This window comes from Euprymna scolopes, chromosome 46 (assembly GCF_053919585.1).
Source record: "Euprymna scolopes isolate OS-2025 chromosome 46, ASM5391958v1, whole genome shotgun sequence".
Taxonomy (NCBI): Eukaryota; Metazoa; Mollusca; class Cephalopoda; order Sepiida; family Sepiolidae; genus Euprymna; species Euprymna scolopes.
The window spans coordinates 65,578,997-65,599,518 of NC_136527.1; the positions used below are offsets into that span (position 1 = coordinate 65,578,997).

At 33.7% G+C, this 20,522-nt stretch overlaps 1 long non-coding RNA gene across 1 annotated transcript; it reads left to right on the forward strand.

The window, feature by feature from the left end:
* The first annotated feature begins 239 nt into the window (after nt 1-239).
* LOC145270576 (uncharacterized) lies at nt 240-9,450 on the forward strand. The gene is made up of 2 exons (XR_013865453.1): nt 240-438; nt 8,223-9,450. It is a non-coding gene; the product is annotated as an uncharacterized LOC145270576 (long non-coding RNA).
* Nucleotides 9,451-20,522: the final 11,072 nt, after the last annotated feature.

Sequence of the window (20,522 nt, forward strand, 5' to 3'; positions counted from 1 at the left end):
TTTTTATTTTAAAACTAATAATTTTTATTTTTATTTTAAAACTAATAATTTTTATTTTTTATTTAAAACTAATAATTTTTATTTTTTATTTAAAACTAATAATTTTTATTTTTATTTAAAACTAATAATTTTTATTTTTATTTTCAAACTAATAATTCGTAATATACATGATTTGACGGTGTAAAATACTCATGTGACCCTTCTAGAGTTGTCGAACTTTGCCGGGACTTAACTGCAAGACTGCCGAACATTCATTGAATAGATCGACTGTTTCGCAATAATGCAATAATGCATTTAAATTAGCCCGGCTTTAATTTTCTGCGAACCTTTTTCCCCGTGGCCATCTTAAATTTAGACAACCACCCGTTAAACTGAAAACTCATCTTATAATCGTTTTTTTTTCTCTCTCTCTCTTGAAATCAATTTATCAAACAAAATGTAAGTACTACTTAAATTTTATTGCTTTTATGTTTTTTTTTGGGGGGGGGGGGGTTAAAAACTTTTTTAGCTACAAACACACGTCTGAACCGATTCCTTTTTGTTTTGTTCATATAGAAATTAATCAAGTTTTCATGTAAACGATTTCTTTATGCAATTGTTATCAATCGATTTTACACACACACACACACACACACACACACACACACACACACACACATATATATATATATATATATATATATATATATATATATATATATATATATATATATAACGTGTGTTGGCGGATTTTAACGTTGGAAACAATTGCAAATAAGTAGTTTGGTTATTACATCTCTTAAATTTAAATCTAATGACCCTAAATCTATACAAAACTGTTTGGAGATGTGAGTGATTCCAGTTAACCCTATCTAAGGTTGCAATCAGGATTCGGTTCTGGGGTTCGTTCGTTTCTGCCCTCTAAGTACTTTTTGACGGACCGTCTTTTTAAAAATCTACCAAAAATGAGGTAATTATCCAATCAATACGAAATTTTCAGGGATTATTAAGAGAAGAATGAAATTTATAACAGTGTACTTATTTTTCATAAACGATATTTAGAGTTTGTATTACTGTACACATAGATTCGAAAAAGTTGTCAAAAAACAAATATATAACAAATAAATATTATCAAAGGCAAGATAAGTTATTTTTCTACCAAACTGGATGCATTTTTTTTTTTGTTTTTATTCAATCTAACATGTTTATTCAGCTCGAAAACCATGCAGTGTTTACCGATGTATTGGAAAATTCAAAATGGCGCCCGACACTCTCTTTAACATGGTAAGTTTGGGAAAAGGTGTTATAAATAATAAACTAGACAAAATACTATTAAAAAAAACGCCGAATATATGTCAAGTTATGTCACGGTAATATATAAACAGCGAATTTCTAACAGGATTTTGTTTAGTTTATTATTTATAACATCTTTTCCTGAACTTACCGTGTTAAAGAGAGTGTCGGGCGCCATTTTGAATTTTCCAATACATCGGTAAACACTGTATACTTTTCGAGCTGAATAAACATGTTACATTGAATAAAAACACGAAAAATATATCCAGTTAGGTAGAAAAGTTACTTATCTTGCCTTTGATAACATTTATTTGTTATATATTTGTTTTTTGACAACTTTTTCGAATCTATGTGTACAGTAATAAAAACCCGATATATATATATATATATATATATATATATATATATTTGCTTACAACCCCTCCCCTTGTTTTGAGGGGGTTCCAAATATGCTTAACATAATCATCTGAATCTGAACAAAACATATTGTGTTGTTGTAAGGGACAGGATTATAGATTTAAAAAAAAAAAAAAAATTGTTTGCATACCTTATTTTGACGTCTGAATATCAGAACTTCGATTGTGTTTAATTATCCCGCTTTTGAGTTTTGAAGTGTGAAATTCGGTGAATATGTTAAGTAAGATAATTAATTTAATTAATTAATTAATTCAATTTAAGCAAAACAAAAAAATTAATTAATTTAATTTAATTTAATTAATTAATTCATTTAATTTAAGCAAAGCAAACAAAAAAAATTAATATTTATACGAAAAAAGCCATTTTAAAATCTTTGATGAATAAATTAACAATTTTTTTTAGTGAGCCGAATAATGCATGACCATTATTAAATAGGGCATGCTTTGAAGAATCGATACAAAAATAAAATCGATAAATATTGTGCCCTTTGTGTTAAAAATAGCATCATTTTTTCGATCCTGTTTGAAAACGTTTGCCGCCTTTCGACTACGGTGGACCAAACGCGCTGAAATAAATTTTTTTATTCTGTTTAAATTGCCCTCCCTCATTTTGAGGAGCCTGGCCCCACACACATACACATTAAAAACCAAACTCATACAAATGGTCACCCATCTGGTACTGGCCAGCCTCAACGTTAATAATACATTGAAATTTTCGTTACTGAAAAATAAGTTTTTTTTGGTCTGTTTGGTTTTCCATAGTTTGCTTTTTATTAAGTACAAACGTAAAGATTGTCTAGATCGACGCGAAGTAACTGGTTGCCTATATGAATTATTTTAAATCCAGGTACTTATATTATAATATTTTTGCATATCCTCATAGAAAATCATCCTAAATCTTAGTTAGACAACAAATAAATAAATTAATTATTTCAAAAACATTTTTTTTTTTAAATATTTATGTACGTTTTTTGTGCAAGATAAAAAATGTCAATTGTTAACTTTTTGGGAAAATTTAACATTTAAAATTGAATTAAAAATAGTAGAAAAAGTTTTACATTATTCTGTTTTCTATATGATAAAATTCAGGGGTTTATCTTTCTGGAAAAAAAAGTTACTCAGAAATAATGGATTTTAATAAATGTAATTTCGTTTTAAAAAACAACAACAACTTGATTTTTCGGCCATTTTTGGCGGTGTCTATAAAACATCAAATAAAAACAAACATATTAATGAAATTTATAGCATGTTTCGATTAAAAAAATAAAGTGTGCCTTAGTAAAGCTTTTCTTTTAAATTCTATACTAATTATCTTTTCTTTTGTTTGCATTTAGTAAGAAAAGGGGTGAAAACAGGTTAGCGTTATTTTTTGTACGTTTTAGTTATTTAAGTTTGCCTTTAAACCTGGAGCAAATTACTTTTATTATATTGATGCAAAATACGGACTCTGTTGAAATAATAACGCTATTATTTAGAAACACATTCTTATGCTATTTAAAAGCAACCTTGTTTCTAACATGTCCGTTGTTGGTTGGTTGGTTGTTTTTGTTTTACGGCATATCAACCTTTTTCAGGTTATTTAATGCCGAATCTAGTTATTTTGAGGAAAGATTTTTAATGGAGTAATTTTTTTTTTAGGTCAGATTCTATTTAACCCATAGTTGGGACCCTAACAGGTGCTACCACTCCAGGTCAGAGTGGACCTGGGAGCAATGGCAATTAAAGGGTGGCTCCACACTCCCCAAGGCCCGCAAGGTGGGGCCTCACCATCGGATATAGTTTTAGGTCATATCCAGGACCATGTCCGTTGTGTAGAGGCAAGTGAATACATATTATTAGATTGTTTCCAGCAAAAAAAAATAAATAAAAAATTATAATATGATATATGGTGACAAGAAACACAGGCATATACACCCGAGCTTACAATCTCTCAATACACATCATCTCGAGATTTTTATTCAAAGCAAAGCAGGTAATTTCTCCAATGTTTGTCTCGTCTGATGTTTAAGATATTGAGTGACTCTACAGATACTACTTCTTCTGGTTCCACATGTTCACCATTTGTTGGGAGAAAAAGTGTTCTCAAATAGACCCAGCTGCCCCCTTCTAATGTCGCTGCTTATCCAAATACAAGGAATGCCGACGAGTTCTACAATCTTGTTTCAAAAGAAGCATCTTGAGTTGTATTTTCCATGCAGATATTTGAAAACTTGGAAGGTATCCCCTCTCATTCGAGAACACCAGGCTTGAAAGATCCAATTGCCTCAGTTACTCCTTGTAGGACAGATCATACAAATTTAGGACCAATTTCGTAGCACTCCTTGTACTGCTTCACTGGTTCCAATGCTATATATATATATATTATCATACCTATACTGATGTGGCACATTCTAGCTTTGGATGGATCAGCCCCTTATAGAGACACAGGAATATAACACAGGCCACGTATGTAAACGAACGATGACATATGCCAACTAACTTGTTAGCCGCAGCTGCTGTTTTAACATTTATGAGCCTGGAAATACAAACGTGAATCAATGTGTATACTTAGATCTTTTTCTTCTTTTGCAGTTACGAATGAATTTGTGTCCAGCATGTACTCATATAGATCCTCCTGTTTTTTGCCGAGATGTAGAATATGGCATTTGTGGAAAATGAACTGCAACTTTCGTGACCACTGAAGTAGAATTACAATATTTTGCTGACAAAACAACCAACAATATTTTGCTGACAAAACAACCAACAATATTTTGCTGACAAAACAACCAACAATATTTTGCTGACAAAACAACCAACAATATTTTGCTGACAAAACAACCAACAATATTTTGCTGACAAAACACACCAACAATATTTTGCTGACAAAACAATATTTTTTACGAAAATTAAACCGTTTTTTATATATGTCATTTACATGACTTATCAGCAAACAAATTGAAAATGAAACCAATGTATGCAGACCTTCTGCATCATAAAATGCTGCATAACAAATGAGTGAATGTTTCGATGCATTAGTAAAAATAACAAACACATGAAAAAAATATTTGATGTGCTTACAGAAGATCACTTATCGCCTTATCAAGGTTTTGACATCATTGCTTTTATTTTATTAGCATAGTAACCTTTGGTTCCTTTTATATAATAAAGGGTTCGAGATTATTTTCTCACTTAAACTCCAGTTTTGCCCTTTTCTATCTAACTGGATAATTTTTTAGTGTTTTTTTTTTTTTTTTTGCAAAAAATGTATAAATGACTAAATAACCGCATATACATACTAATATTAAAAAAAATATTTGTTGCAAAAAAATTGCATAAAATTAACATATTTTAATATACACATGCAGTTATTTTAAAATAATTTTTGCAAAAAAATGTATAAAATTAACAAATAACCTCCTGCATATACATACTAATATTTAAAAAAAAAATTTTTTTAATTGCATAAAATTGACATATATTAATATACAAATGCAGTTATTTTAAAAATATTTTTGTAAAATATGTATAAAATTAACAAATAACAGTATCCATATATTAATATTTTAAAAATCATTTTTGCAAAGAAAATGTATAAAATTAACATCATCAATATATTAATATTTTAAAAATATTTTATATTATATTAATATTTTAAAAATATTTTTCAAAAAATGTGTATAAAATGAACATATAGCTGCATTAAGATATTAATATGTTTAAAATATATTTTTTTAAAATGGGTAAAATTTACAAATAACCACGTCCATATATTAATAATCCAAAAATATTTTTTTCCAAAAAAAAGTATAAAATGAACATATAATAAGCATTACAAGTGTATGTTGTATTTTCGTGGACATACCTAATGTGCTTTCATATCTTTTAAAAGAATTACAATGATGTTAATTTGTTTTTATGCTCCAAGTTAAAAATGAAAAAAACGGTAAAAAATGACGATAACAAAAAGGGAAGCAGTTTTTTCAATGTTTACATTTTATACGTTACGTTTGGAGACACATGCGCGGGATTAAATTTGATTGGGTAAGAGCTGAAATTTTACAGACTATATAAGCATAGAAGTCCATCTCTACTGGTGTTTGATTTTTATTTTTACGACCACAAGAAGCAAGGTTATGACCGAGCAAAGTTGACGAAGAATATTTCAAAATTGATAAGATAAATCGGTATATATCATCCATTTTCATATAGAAAATAGTGTTCATGTATAATATGTAAATATTTGATAATTATTAATTGAGTGGAATATTATTTAAAATGTTATCTTTTATAGAAATCAAATCTGCTTACAGAAAAAACGGTCGCTAAGCGCATCATGCACTGAGCTGACTAAAGTATTCTCTTAAAAATAGAAAACTGTGTTACTAGTCATTTTTTATTCTGAGTTTGTCAATTTAAAAAAATTTATTTTCAAGTTTTTCAAATTTGATTTCCAAACAATACTATTTTGTTGTTTTTAACGCTTTTAGTACACGTGCACTAAAAGCGTTAAAAAACAACAAAATGTACTAAGTATGTGCGTTTCTTATTTGCACTTAAGGTAGAATTGTGTTTTTAGTTGTAAAAAAAACAAATAAATAACAAATAAAAGATACTTGTGCACTTATGCTATCGTGCTGAAATAATAATGTTATTATCGAGAAACCTGTTCTTAACATGGGGAAGGAAGTGTGTTTTTTGTTAACTATACTGTACTTTCACTTAACAATTAAATAAAAAAGATATCGTGAAACTTGATCTTATTTTTAACTCATGTTCAAGACCATTTTTTCGAAAATGTAAAATAAACCCGTTTTTTTTACTGAAGATATCTAAATAATAATAATAATGATTAGACGGTTCGATAAAGAATTTCATTGTGATGCATTTTGTAAATTTTTACCTTGTTTCCGCCTTAACATTTTTCTTTAAAATGACTACCTTTCAAGGTTTTCGAGTATGCTGAAAACTATTATCACATTTAAATTTTCCGCAAATAAGTAGCCTTCAAGATATTAAGCAATGTCATTTCTTACGTTATTGCTGGTGGCCACCTTGGTATGCGTGTTTGTGCATAGTTTCTCAGGGTTGCATTTGCGTGCTTGTGCGTACCAAGACGGCCACCAGCGATAACATAAGAAAAGGCATTGCTTAATATCCGGAAAACTACTTATTTGCAGAAAATTTAAATGCTATATTCGTTTTCAGCATACCCTAAAACATATAGAAGTAATCATTTTAAATTTAAGGCGGAAACAAGGTAAAAAATTACCGTTTTATTTCTTTGTTTACATAATTGAATTTTCAGTAAAACAACAGAATAGAAATGACGAAAATTTCCATCAACTGGTGAATATATAGTTTTTGGGGTTTTTTTTTTAATGGAAGTCACGACTTATCAAGGCCCGGATGCCACTCGGGATAAGGGTTATTGCGTGTACAGGAATCAATGGGACAATATCGTAGTAATTGCTGGTAATGGAGATCTGATAAAGTGTCTTACTTAAGGGGGCGGTTTATCAGGAACTTGTTTATGTTGGACTTGAAGACATCCAAGTTGTAGTCAAGTGGGAAACAGGCAAATGGAAGAGAGTTGTCGCTTATCAGAATGCCTGGTATCCTGGTAATGTGAAAGTTACATCGAGGATTCATGTAGAGCACAATTTATGGTTGCATCTCAGAAAATAGGGGTATATTTTGGGCCAGATAGAGAGGATTTACAAAATTGAAAATTGGACTGGGCCAAAATGCATAAGTTCTTGTCAACTATAGGAATTTCCATCTTTTACAGAAATCCAAATCTATATGAAAATTTTTCTTTGATTCATTTCTGAGATTAATTCATATCTACTTATTTTTTTCTTTTCTTTGACAGAAGTAGTAAATACCAGTCATGAATGCTGTTTAGACATTCAATGGCCACACCCAAGATGAAGCTCTCCTTAGTGAGGAGGCAGGAAAATGCCTATTCTCAATAAAGCTTATAGCTTTATACTAATACTGCTATAATTAAATATCTACTCTCAATAAAGCTATATTTATATACCAATATAATACTTAGTTTTGTTCATGAATAGACACCCACTGTTTGATACCATGCGCCAGTTTTAAAAAAATTGAAATTTGTACATCTGAATTTATAATTCATGGCTTATGGTAAAGAGATATATCAGATTTGATTGCATAATCAGAAAGAGCACACAATTTTACATAAGAGTTCCTAGTTTCATGAGAATAGCTTGAAAAATAAATAAATGGTGGCAAGATTTCCAAATCTCTTAATTTAACCTACTTTTTCCAACGAAAAATGTCCACGAGAAAGCCTAAATTGTGGCATTTAAAATTCTCATGACTTTTGAACTACTGATGGTATTTGGATAATTCAAACGGGTTTAAGCATCTTTTCATGAAAGTTGATAGAATAACTATTATCTAAAAAGAACAAATCAACTTGTAATGCAACTACATTAATATATTAATATTAAAAAATATTTTTTCAAAGAAAATGTATAAAATTAACGCCTTTTCTTTAAATTTATCTTTATTTTATTTTTTCAGAATTCAGCATTCAATACAAAGAAAATGAAATTCACGTTGGCTAAAGTTTAAAGCCTGGCACAAGAAAACTCATAACCAAAACCAGTTAAAAACCATAGATCCAATACCACACTGTTACAAAAAAGTGCTCAACATTTTCATGCACATGTGTATTATTAATTAAAGTTAAACAAATAACAAGAAAACATATAAGCATAACAATTTGCATTGAAAACAACATGGATGTTACTTAATTCATTGCATTTCTTACACAAAAGCAAAATACAGAAAAATACAAAAAAAAATTGTACTAAAACATTTAAAATATTTCTACTTAAAAAATGAACAATATATCTGATAGTGGAGTGAAACCATATTCTTGTGAAATATGCGGCTCTTCTTTTACACATAAACAAAATATGTTACGCCATATGCGAATGCATACTGGAGATAAGCCACATTCTTGTGAAGTATGTGGCTCTGCTTTTACAGTGAAACAGAGTCTCTTGCGTCATATGCGAATACATACTGGAGAGAAACCACATTCTTGTGAAATATGTAGCTATTCTTTTACACAAAAAGCACATATGTTACAACATATGCGAACACATACTGGAGAGAAACCACATTCTTGTGAAGTATGTGGCTCTTGTTTTGCAAGGAAACACCAATTGTTACAACATATGCGAACACATACTGGAGAGAAACCATATTCTTGTGAAATATGTGGCTCTTCTTTTAGTATGAAGCAAACTATGTTACAGCATATGAGAACACATACTGGAGAGAAGCCATATTCTTGTGAAATATGTTACTTCTCCTTTACAAGAAAATACGATATGTTGGTACATATGCGAATGCATACTGGAGAGAAACCATATTCTTGTGAAGTATGTGGCTCTTCTTTTAGATTGAAACAATATATGTTACAGCACATGCGGAAACATACTGAAGAGCAACCTACCCTTCATTCATAACTTAAACTTTTTGCTAGTTCAGATGCTTTATTTGATACTTGAAGGTCATACATCTTTTCTTTAATGATATTACAATGAAGTTTCCATTGCCTGGACAAAATTCTTAGTTCTCCATTAGAGCTGGGAAGATCCAAACGGAAAAATATAATATTCAATGAATATACTGATATTAAAGAAAAGAACAATGAAATTTAAAAATGTTTTTAATATAAATGTTTTGCATTAAAAATTATTTGTTTTTGCACTAAAATAAAAAATGCATACAACAAAGACACCAAATCGTTTTTAAATATTTGTGTCGTTTTTTTTTTCAAAGAAATAAATGTGAATACATAGCTGATCCATGCATTTAAATCATACTCCACAGAAACTATATTCTTTTAATTATATCATTCTTACATGTTAAGTGCATGGTTCCCTATTTTGAAGCAAAAGAAATAAAGGAAGAAAATATTGCAAAGAAAAAAATGAAAAATCTGAATTCTGAGGATGGGCATTGATAAGGCCAAACACATTTTTTCTTAAACAAGAATGACCATGTGACCATGGCTCAAATAATCAAGATATAACTGTGGTCGAGATAAGTGTGAAAATGTTCCATTATGAATACGGCATTTGTTCTCAAGCAAAGATAGAAGACTGAGGGAGTTTTCTGTGGTAACATTTCATTAGATATCAGATTGGAGGCCAAGTGCATACAGTGAGATGAATCGCTTTTCAACCATATAGAAACCTACATCGTCAGGGTGCTTTAACACCTGTTAAATGAAAAATGACGTCACGCTGGAATAGACAAAGCAAGCTAGATCTTTTGAGGAGTCAGACTGTCGGTAACGAATGACAGCTTTTTGAAGATAGTGGGAATATTTTTTAAATTTATAAAACAATTAATAAACAAGAGTTATACTTCAATTAAACTTTATTCAATATAAATTCCAACTTTATTCAATATAAATTCAAAAGAGAATATCAAGAATTCTTTGGAAAAGTTGTACGTTGTGCTTGCATAAAAAGACAAATATCTAAAATTTGTTTATTATATTTATTGCGAATACTTTGAAAACAACTTTTACATATTTAAATAAAACGTACGCAAAAATATATCTCTGTGTGTATATATATGTATATGTGTGTACACATATTTGTGTATATGTGTGTATATATATATGTATATGTGTGTATATATATGTTTATATGTGTGAATATATATATATATATATATATATATGCTTTTTGTAACTTCTTTTTCACAAAAGAAACATTGCGAATCCGTCTTTTCATGGCAAGAATATATATTGAAATGAATATATATTGAAATGAATATATATTGAAATGAATATATATTGAGATGAATATATATTGAAATGAATATATATTGAAATGAATATATATTGAAATGAATATATATTGAAATGAATGGCTATCAATTTGGTCTTGACAAGCTTCTGTGACTGACCTTCACTCCTGATCTGAAATGGAACACATACATCAAATTTTTTGCCAAGATCGCTGGAAAAATAGTTGGATTACTACCACCCCAGTAGGTATCTCAATGTTAATATTATGCTTATCTGTATAAGATCCAGGTAGTCTTAAAATGAAGTACTATTGCTACGTCTGGATAGAAGCTGCTCGGCACGCCACATCCCACCTTGATAGAGTTCAAAACTGTCTTTGAAACCTAGTAGGTGATGCTATTTTCTTTTTGTAACTTTTTTTCCAAATAAGAAACATTACGAGTCTGTCTTTGCTGTATCGTTATTTTCATGGTAAATGCTCAACTGAGTTCCAATCTGTAGTCTCCTTACCAAAATTTCACAAAACTACTTGACTAGCTACACCCACTATATATGATTTCCTTCACTCTCTATCTTTATGTAAATCTTAACGCAGATTCCATGAACAGAGTTTCTTCCCCAGTTGTTGAGTCGTCTTCATAAATAATCAAATTTTACCCAATTTATACCATTAAAGATTACTCCACTACCACCTTACATTCATAAACCCTTATCCTCGAGTGGCCTTCAAGCTTTCATAAGTTGTGACTTCCAATTAAAAAAAGTATTTTGTTCAGCAGCATTCTTTTCAACACGAATACATGGTACTTTAAATATATTAATGTGTATGATTTTATTCATTTGCTTTGTATAATTCTCTTACATATATGTGAATACATGCTGGATAAATAAATTAGAAAAATGTGCTCCATTAGAGTTGGGAAGAATATCCAAACGGTAAACATACAGCTTGATGACTGGGTTGACATAAAAGACCTTAACGAACAGGAATAGTACAAATAGCTTGGGATAGAAGTAAATGACTTTATCCAACATAGCAAAATGAGAGAAAAATATACAGAGAATATGTAAAACTGTAAAACGACGCTTACAAATAAAAACAAGATAACTGCTATTAACAAGCTTTCCAGGCAAGAACTTACCATACAACTTTAACATTACTTACCATACAGCTTTAACATTACTTACCATACAGCTTTAACATTACTTACCATACAGCTTTAACATTACTTACCATACAGCTTTAACATTATTAACTGGCAATAAAATGACAGGTTAGACACTGAAACAAAACATATGTTGACATTGTACAAATAATGTACAGAAACCAGTGTCTACTAAGGCTATCTCTGCCTTGAGGAGCAGGTGGTATGGTTCTTTTGGTGACTGACCAGCAGCACCGAGCCACTATTGTGAGCACAGGGTAATTTTTCATGAGCTCCAAGAATCCAAACCTTAAGATGGTATATGACCACCAAGAAGGGCCAGTAGATGTATCTCCATCACAAAAATGACATTTTGGACAAAATTGTTTTACAAATGAAACAAAAAACATTCTTGCAGAATCGACAAAAATACATGAAAACCTTCTACTGAAAAAACTGGCAGAATGGGTTATCACAGAACTAGATAGATAAAGAAGGCCGCATAAAAGAGGATCGCTATACTAAAATAAGAAGAGAAGGATATTGGCTGCCCAAGATCAAGACTTAATGACGAATGCCTTTAAAAAGATGAGTGGTCTGGCTTTGCCACAGAAGTATAGAGTGTAAGCCACTTAATATATAATTGTAAAGTTCTGTTGGGCACAGCTATTATACAATGCAACACGATGTGGTGTGCAAATATCTCCAATGGAAAATCCGTAAAATGCTGAATATCCAGTGTAGTAACAAATACCAGAACGAACAGTTGGAAATAAGTCCTACACCATTCATTATGACTATGAATTTTCTGTAGCTACATACCCGACTGTTAAGCCTGATATAGTGATATGGGATAGTTAAACCTGATATAGTGATGTGAGACGAGAGAGAAAGTAGCAATCTTAGTATAATTAGATGTCCCTAATGATGCTGGCCTTAACAGAGCTGAAAGGGAAAAAATAACAAAATAGCAAGACCTTATGTACGATATGATAAGAAACTGGAATCTTAAGAAAATCTCCATTATTCCAGTAATCATAAGAACAACCGGACTTCTGAAAAAAATTAAAAAAAACTACCTGTCAAGCATACTCAGTGAACCAAGTACAATAGAAATACAAGCAATTTCATTCAAGGCAATGATTAGAAATTAAAAAATATATCTCTTGGTTAAAGTGACTGGGCGAATTTCTATCATCCAGTAAGATGCCACACACTCATAAAAATGAATTCTGAGGATGGGCGTCCATAAGGACGGACACATTTTTTTTTCTAAAACAATAACACTGTCAGTGAAATAATTAAGATTATATACATGTGGTCGGAAACTGGTGTGAATACTTTGCTTAAGGAATACGGCATGGGCTCAAAAGTAAATCTAAAAGACTGGAAAATAACGTTTTCCTAGAAATCTCCACTTGGCTTCTGATCTGACGGAGATTTCTTCAACTATGGAAACCAACTTGTTAAGCTACTATTAGTCTTAGCTTGCAGATAAAGAGGGTTTCCTGGTGACAGGGTCTAACAGGGACGCTGAAAGTCCTTCCCATAGTCTTGCTTGGTACCATCAATATATCGGAATTTTAGAAGGCGTGATTAAAAGAGGAGGATATAACCCATCTCACGATTAAAAACAGATAAAATTTCGTATAATCATTAACCGGAGCCACAAAACGATCACGTAAGGAAAATGTGGAAGCAAAATATTCTGAAGATGTAAATCGCTATTTGCAGGAATTCGATATTTTAATTTTGGACGTGAACTTCTTGCTATTTACGTAGCAATGATACATTCTGTTCAAGCATGGATGGGTTGTGACTTTGTCATTAATATGGACATCTATTCATTACGTTCTCACTATGTGTTGCATCTGATAACTATCTCTGTGAAGTTCTAACTTTGTATTTTATTTCTCAGTTCTCTGGCAGCATACTGCACATGTCAGGTTCACAAAATAAAAATGGATCGTTCCGTCTTTCTTTCAGCCTAATTCGTCAACTGTACCAGCCATTTTTGGATATTAAAAATGTTCAACATCCAAAATATGATAGTTGCAAATTTTAGAAAATGTTCGTCTATGTAGTTCATCGAAAAAATTTGAGATCCCCTCAATTCATTTTTTTTTAGTGATGTTCTCGCTGAAAATATGGTACTTGACCTAATCCCTGAAAGGACTTTATAATATGGTGTCCCTGTAACAATGTTCTACTGATCTTGGTTGGCAATTCGAATCTCATATATTTTGAAAACTTTCCAAAATTATGTATACAACACATACAAAGTACTCTATGAGTTATTATTGATCTTATTTTATTATTAAGTTATTTACCCCCAATTCCAAGATATTTTATGTGCGGCTGCTGATATTCAATAATGAATTTCATGAGTACAGCTGTTCTCCTTGTCAGGCTATTATCAAAAATGATGCGGTGCGGCTACTATAAAAAATGATGCGGCTACTATAAAAAATGATGCAGCTACTATAAAAAATGATGCGTCTATTATAAAAATGATGTGGCTATTATCAAACATGATGCGGCTATTATAAAAAATGATGCGTCTATTATAAAAGATGATGCGGCTACTATAAAAAATGATGCGGCTATTATAAAGAATGATACTTCTATTATAAAAAATGATGCGGCTACTATCAAAAATGATGCGGCTACTATAAAACCTTATGCGGATACTATAAAATATGATGCGGCTATTATCAAAAATGATGCGGCTATTGCGGTTACTATCAAATATGATGCGGCATATTAACCAACAGAACTGGTTTATATTATATATGTTGATATTACCATGGATCAATGCATAGACTCATATGCTATTTTAACGATCTTAACCAGATGAGCAGCAAATTATGACGTAAGCAATCACTAAAAAATTGTTTTAACTCATGTGTTTCTATGAAATATAGTTTTATTAACTTATGTGTTTGTATAAAATATTGTTTTATTAACTCATGTGTTTCTATAAAATATTATTTTATTAATTAATGTGTTTCTATAAAATATTGTTTTATTAACTAATGTGTTTCTATAAAATATTGTTTTATTAATTAATGTGCTTCTATAAAATATTATTTTATCAACTCAAGTGTTTCTATAAAATATTGTTTTATTAACTCCTGTGTTTCTGTAAAATATTATTTTATTAACTCATGTGTTTCTATAAAATATTATTTTATTAACTCATGTGTTTCTATAAAATATTGTTTTATTAACTCATGTGTTTCTATAAAATATTGTTTTATAAACTCAAGTGTTTCTATAAAATATTATTTTATTAACTCAAGTGTTTCTATAAAATATTGTTTTATTAACTCATATGTTTCTGTAAAATATTATTTTATTAACTCATGTGTTTCTATAAAATATTATTTTATTAACTCATGTGTTTCTATAAAATATTTTTATTAACTCATCTTTCTTAGAACTGCACGCCTGTGGAACTCTGTTCCGTCTGCCTGCTTCCCACCGGACTACAACTAGGATGTCTTCAAGTCCAATGTTAACAAATTCCTAATGAACCGCCCCCTTAACTAAACACTTCATCAAATCTCCACACTAACGTAATGTACTTGCAATAACCCTTATCCCTGAGTGGCTTCCGGGCCTTGATAATTGGTGATCACAGTGTAAAAAAATGTGATTCTATAAAATATTGTTTTATCAACTCATGTGTTTCTGTAAAATATTATTTCATTTACTCATGTGTTTCTGTAAAATATTGTTTTATTAACTCATTTGTTTCTGTAAAATATTGTTTTATTAACTCATATCGTTATAGTATCTATATTTAAATATTAAACTTATTTTTTAAATCTGCGTCTGTCAATTAAAATACATGGGACAAACTTTTTAAAAATGCGTAGCAATTGACATCCGGGTATATCAACATTGTTGAGTGACAAAACTTACACTTACCATTTGTTTGTATATCATCTATTTTAAAACCCCATTTGTGAGCAAGCACTAATCTTCCCCGCTACAATAAGTATTTTATTATCAAATTGAAGACTTCCCTTATTGAGCCATTGAATTGAAGCATCCATGTCTGTGTAATTTTGGTTAATCTCCACCTAGATCTCTGTTTTACATTAATTGTATCTTTGCTTTCTTTTAATACATCTTGTTGTTTCATCATAGACATCGACCGTATTCTCTAGTTTGACTTTTAAGCGAGCTTTATGATAAAAGTTTGTTGGGATATGGATTTATGGGGATTTCTAACCATTCCGATTGTCATATTAGTTGAACTGCAGACTGCACCGTGCAACGTGCACCATACTTGTTCTTGTTGATCGATATGAATGGGCGATTTTCATGGTAGATATATCGAAACAAATGTATTGACAGGATATATCATCCTATTTAGAGATATTTTTTCTTGTTTTAGTATTGAACATATTCATATTACGTTGTAAACAATAGGTAAAAGCGGAAGCGAATGGGATGAGAGGCATCGTAACTTAATGACAAAATCATCTTATTAGCTCGAAGTAATTCTGACTTGATGATCTTTTAAAAACATATTGTCTATTTTCTACATCGCATTTCATTTCCCACCATTACGTGTTACTCTATAACTGGCGGAAATTGTGGAAACGCATGCTTACCTCTTAAACGGCCTCGGCGTGCGGTTTGTTGCCGGCGCAGTGTCATGATGCAGAAAAGGGCCCAAGATGGCGCCTGAGGCGTTATACAACAATGCAGTCTCGCCGAATCTCGTGGGCTACAATAAGGATTTTATTATCAAATGGAAGACTCCCACTATTGGTCCATTGAACTGAAACATCCATGTCTATGCACTTTTCGTGAATCTCCATCTAGATCTCTGCTGTTTTGTATTGATTGTATCTTTGCTTTCTTTTAATACACGTCGTTTCATCATATACCTCTTGCTTGGTGATCTTTTAAAGACATATTTTCTTCATCTCATTTTCCAACGTTTCACGTTACTCTATAAGTCTATAAGTATTTTTAGGTGACATCCTCTCACAGATCTTTAATATTTTTTAGGTGACATCCTCTCACAGATCTTTAATATTTTTTTAGGTGACATCCTCTCACAGATCTTTAATATTTTTTTAGGTGACATCCTCTCACAGATCTTTAATATTTTTTAGGTGACATCCTCTCACAGATCTTTAATATTTTTTTAGGTGACATCCTCTCACAGATCTTTAATATTTTTTAGGTGACATCCTCTCACAGATCTTTAATATTTTTTTAGGTGACATCCTCTCACAGATCTTTAATATTTTTTTAGGTGACATCCTCTTTTAGGGAATTTCCCTAATAAAATAAAATAACACAATTCTATGAACAATGACAAACAACTTCTTCAACTTAACAAGGGAAAGGTTTATTTGCAAAGCGTACTGAAGGAAGAAAGTAGAGTCGGGTCTCCACTGCCTTACGAGGTAGTTACAACCCGCGGCTGTCGTCAATACCTTTAGTAGGAGCAGCGAAGAGAACAGGCGTCTAGCACCGACGAAGGCTGGTAGCGTAAGAGAGAGTTTTCTTCTGGGACCGGAAGCTGTCTGGTCCCTAGGGGTCAATTTGTATTCGTGCGCAAGTCCTCAGATTGGACAGTCTAGCGCCTCATCACTCACTCAGAGGAAGCGAATGCGCGAGAAGAAAAGGGGTCCATTTGTGTCTGCTACATAACCCCCTGCTTAGGCTGAAAGCCGACAGAGAGAAAGGTAGCATAACAAATAGCAGAAAGAAAAATACAATAAGAAATGTCCGTCTCTTTAGGTTATTTTCTTGCAGAAAAAAAATGTTCTTACTTTTCTGTGAAAAGTTGGAATATTTGCAGAAAACGTTCTGCTCTAAAAAGGAGAGAAGAAAAAATGTTCTTTTTCAACAGAAATACACTGTTTTGCAAAGTCTCTTCGGCCAATGTACCCGTCGACCACTACGTGTAGTGGTCACATAATTGTTCTCACGTGGAACATTTACCTCAGGTGTATGATTATGCTGTGTGTATGTTGGAGGAATGTGTGGCTCAGGTGTTAATGTGTCCAGAAAGGCTCTTTTTACCCTATCTACCGATACTGTCTCTTTTTTACCACTAATGTCTAGGATAAAAGTTTTATCAGTGCGTGAAAGCACGCGATAAGGGCCAGTGTAAGGTGGAGTTAGGGGGGCTTTTACTGCGTCCTTTCTAAGGAACACGTGAGTCCATGTCGCTATGTCCTTCGGAACCAAAGATTTAATGGTCTGTTCCCTAGGGTGCATCGGCGGTAGCTTACTGAGATAAGCTCGTAGTCTGTTGACATATAGAGCTGTGTCAGTTGATATATCCTCTATCGGGGTCAGCATCTGACCTGGCAACGATAGAGGTGCTCCATAGACCAGTTCGGCTGCGGAATATCCCAGGTCCTCCTTGATTGATGCCCGACAGCCAAGAAGGATGACCGGTATGTACTCGCTCCATCGCTGTTGATCAGGGTAAGCGCGTAATGCAGCTTTCAATTGGCGATGGAAGCGTTCTATCATCCCATTTGAAGCAGGGTGATAGCTTGTTGTCCGAATGCGAGTGATCCCGAGGATCTTGGACAGTTCCCGGAATAGGTGGGATTCGAATTGTGCACCACGATCAGTGGTGATTGTAGTGGGAACTCCGTAGCGCGATATCCAGCCTGATATAAGGGCTCGCGCTACAGATTCAGCCGAAATGTCACTAAGTGGGATGGCTTCTGGCCACCGTGTGAAACGGTCTATGCAGGTCAGGAGATAAGTGAATCCCTGACTGACCGGCCATGGTCCAACCAAGTCAATGTGAACATGGCTAAACCGAGCGTCTGGGGTGCTGAATGTTCCAAGGGGTGCGCGGATATGCTCGTGCACCTTTGATTTTTGGCAGGATACACAGGAACGTGACCAAGCAATGATGTCACGCCTCATGTTAGGCCAGAAAAATCTAGCTGTAATCAGCTTTACTGTGGCTTTGCGTCCGGGGTGTGCCAGGTTGTGTAGAGTGTCGAAAACAACTCTACGGTGGGTCGTTGGAACGAATGGTCGAGGTGAATCCGTTGAGGTGTCACAGATGATCTGCGTGTCAGAAGTAGGCACGGGCAGATATGCGAATTTGCAAGTCCCGAATTCAGGTGACGATGGATCCAACGTGTCCAGACTTGGCTGGTCTAAGGCCATCTGTTGCAAATCGATATCCGATGGTGAGGACAGAGAATTGATGGGCAGGCGAGACAATGCGTCTGCTGCTGCGTTCTGCTCACCCGCGATATGTCGGATATCACTAGTAAACTGCGAAACAAAGTCCAAATGACGTGTTTCGCGGGGAGAATATTTGTCCGGCTTAGCACGCAGTGCGTATGTAAGCGGACGGTGATCGGTGTAGATCACAAATTGTCGGCCCTCGAGTGAATGTTGGAAGTGTTTCACTGCGAGGTACATTGCCAGTAGTTCGCGGCCAAACGTGCTGTAACGTTGTTCGGCCGGTTTCAGCTGTCGCGAAAAGTATGCTAGAGGTTGTAACTGTTGTTGGTGCTGCTGTTGCAGCACTGCACCTACAGCTGTGCCCGATGCATCAACGACCAGTGAAAACTGGGCATCGGGTACAGGATGTGCCAGCAAAGATGTCGTCGCTAGTTTATTTTTCACTTCCGCAAATGCTTTAAGTTGGATCTCATTAAGTGAGATCTGCTCGTTTTTCTTCTTCCTGTTACGTAACAGGTCGGAAAGAGGAGCTAAGAGATCCGCACAGTGTGGGATAAAGCGTCTGTAGTAATTCAACAGACCAAGGAAGTGCCTAAGTTGGCGAAGTGAAGTGGGCGGTTAAAGGTCTTGTAGAGCCTTCACCTTTTCCGGCAACGGAGATATACCGTCTGGGCTGATAATGTGGCCCAGGAAAACTAGTGACGTAACACCGAAAACACATTTACCAGGGTTAATCCTCACTTGGTATTGCTGAAACCGTTCAAAAAGTAGGCGGAGGTGAGTGACGTGTTCCTCAGGTGAGGCACTAGCCACGAGAATGTCATCTATATAGTTATAGACGAAATCTAAATCACGCACTACTTCATCCATAAAGCGCTGAAAAGTACTGGCAGCGTTACGTAGGCCGAAAGGCATAGTAAGAAATTCAAACGCTCCAAATGGGGTTGTAACCGCAGTCTTGGGTATGTCGGCCGGATTCACCGGGATCTGATGGTAAGCCTTAACCAGATCTAGCTTAGAGAAAGTCTTACAGCCATGCAGAGAGGAAGCGAAGTCCTGAATATGCGGGATTGGGTAACGATCAGGTACCGTCATGGCATTGAGTCGTCTATAGTCCCCAGTTGGACGCCAATCTCCGTCTCGTTTTGGAACCATATGCAGAGGGGAAGCCCAAGGACTGGACGAGGGGCGTATAATTCCCAACTGTAGCATATGATTAAATTCTGCCTTCGCTGCTTTAAGTTTATCCACAGGAAGGCGACGAGGGCGTGAGAACACAGGAGCACCTGTGGTCTCAATATGATGTTTTGTGGTGTGCGTGGGTTTGCTCACCACAAAATTTAAATTGGTTAACTCCGGGTAGGAGTGTAGCACCTCATGGTATGGGTCATTTGCAGCGGCAATGAAAAATACCGGGCTGATAGATGGGGCATTAGATAACGAGCCAGGGACGGAAAGTTCCGTGCTAGCGTCTATCAGCCGGCGTCTGCGCATGTCGACCATTAAATTAAAATTATGCAAGAAATCCGCGCCTAGTATGGGGTACGGTAGATCTGCTACAGTGAAAACCCACGTAAAGTCTCTCCGTAAATTCAAGTCCAGAGAACGTGAAATTTGACCGTACGTGGGGATAGGTGAATGGTTCACCGCTTGCAGTGTTATCAATGACACTGGTGGCCTTTCTTTAAGTAGCCTAAGTGGCCATAT